This window comes from Oreochromis aureus, linkage group 13, assembly GCF_013358895.1.
Source record: "Oreochromis aureus strain Israel breed Guangdong linkage group 13, ZZ_aureus, whole genome shotgun sequence".
NCBI classification, from domain to species: domain Eukaryota; kingdom Metazoa; phylum Chordata; class Actinopteri; order Cichliformes; family Cichlidae; genus Oreochromis; species Oreochromis aureus.
The window spans coordinates 31167613-31169383 of NC_052954.1; the positions used below are offsets into that span (position 1 = coordinate 31167613).

Consider the following 1771-nt stretch of genomic DNA (forward strand, 5'->3'; position numbering starts at 1 on the left):
ATGATTTAAAGTCTCACACACAACCCGTCGAAAGGGGAGGGGCCCTGCTGCTTCCAAATAGAGCACATTTCAGTCATAATGTTGTAAATCCAAGCCCATTATGTATTCATGATTTGAATCCTGGGTTGTGCAAAATCCCAGAAATAAACCCTAGACAAAGTGAATCTGTGAACTAAGGTATAGGTGTACTAGGTTATGTTGTGGTGATCCTCAAGTTGGGGGATGGGTGTTCATACTGGAGTGCAAAATTAAAACCAATGGAAGATGGACAAGAAAAGTTCAAAGCCATCAGGTGCTCAGTTTAGAAAAAAGAGAAGAGGAGAAACAAGCAAAAGATAGAGGTAAGCAGATGTGTCATTGGATGGCAGGTCATGTATCCTGAAACAATCAGAATCAGAATACTTTATTAATCCCTAAGGAAATTATGTGGGTTACAGTTGCTCCAAGAAGAAATTCTAAAAATAGTAACAGTAACAGACTAAACTCCAAACAATACAATATGTTACAGATTTTACACATTTAAGAAATAGTACTAATATATACAGATCACTCAGTTCTAAATATCAAGGATTAACAGAGGTGATTATAAATAAATATCAAGAAAATTGACAAGTATATTACAGAATAGAAAAGAGCGTGTGTAAAAAGGATGTAACTATTGCAGTGTTCACACTGTGTTAGATGGAGGAGTTGTACAGGGAGATGGCCACAGGTAGGAATGATTTCCTGTGTCGGTCAGTGGTGCTTTTTGGTCAACTCAGTCACTCACTGAACACTCCTGTGACTAGCCAGCATGTCATGGAGTGGGTGGGTGTTAGGTGCATTTAAACAAATGGATTCAGTGGCAGAAACACACACAAGCACAGAACAGCGGTGAAGCAGATTTATTAACAGTGGTCAGGAAATATTTACAGGGGGACGGGGCTATATACAATGACTAGGTAAATGTGCAAATAAACAGAGCCGAGGGGGAATGAAACGGAGCCAGGGTATGCAGACAGATAGATGGGCAAACCAGAGCTACCTGAGAATGAGGGACAAAACAGAATTAGCGGATAACCGGCGAGAATCGAGAATGAAACTGAAACGAACGGAGAGAGTTGGAGAGCTTACTTGAAACACCAGGATACAGAAGTAACAACGATCGCAGGCCAGCGCCAGGTAAGTCTCTGTCATAGATCCAAAAATGGGCCCACGCACAAAGAAACAGGCAGGCGAGCAGGCGGCGAGACAGGCTGGTGCAGAGAAAAAAAGCAAACAGGAGATGAATCTTAAAACATGTAGCTCAGGCGCTCGGAACCAACAGACTAAACTTGCAACAGCACTGTTACCACTTATGGGAACGACAATAATCCGACATCAGACGTCCATCACTCAGCTCCCTAAATGCTCCCACTGATGACGTCCGATGCGCCGCAGGTGTGCCGGCATGCCGTCAAACACCGCCCCCCGCCTACCTGTGCCGAAAAAGGAAAACAAACCCCAAAAACACCAACACACATACCACCCACTCCTAATAGTGGGAGGTATTATCCAACATTGTCCTTATCTTGGACAACATCTGCCTCTCACACACCACCAATGGCTGTTTGGTAGCGGTTTGCACACTATGCATATGCATACACTCTCACATGCAGCGTATGCATTGTGGTTCATCACAAAAATGCATAATTTGTTTACTTGTAATTGTTTGTGGTTAACAGCACAATGGCTAATGACTTGCTAAACAGATTTCTTTAGCTAGTTAAAGTTTCATTATTTCTTCATTTGG

At 42.6% G+C, this 1771-nt stretch overlaps 1 long non-coding RNA gene across 1 annotated transcript; it reads right to left on the reverse strand.

Annotated features, from left to right (window-relative positions):
• Positions 1-814: 814 nt before the first annotated feature.
• LOC120443204 lies at positions 815-1478 on the reverse strand. The gene is made up of 3 exons (XR_005615229.1): positions 1332-1478; positions 1114-1235; positions 815-1024 (listed from the first exon to the last, which is right to left on the reverse strand). It is a non-coding gene; the product is annotated as an uncharacterized LOC120443204 (long non-coding RNA).
• Positions 1479-1771: the final 293 nt, after the last annotated feature.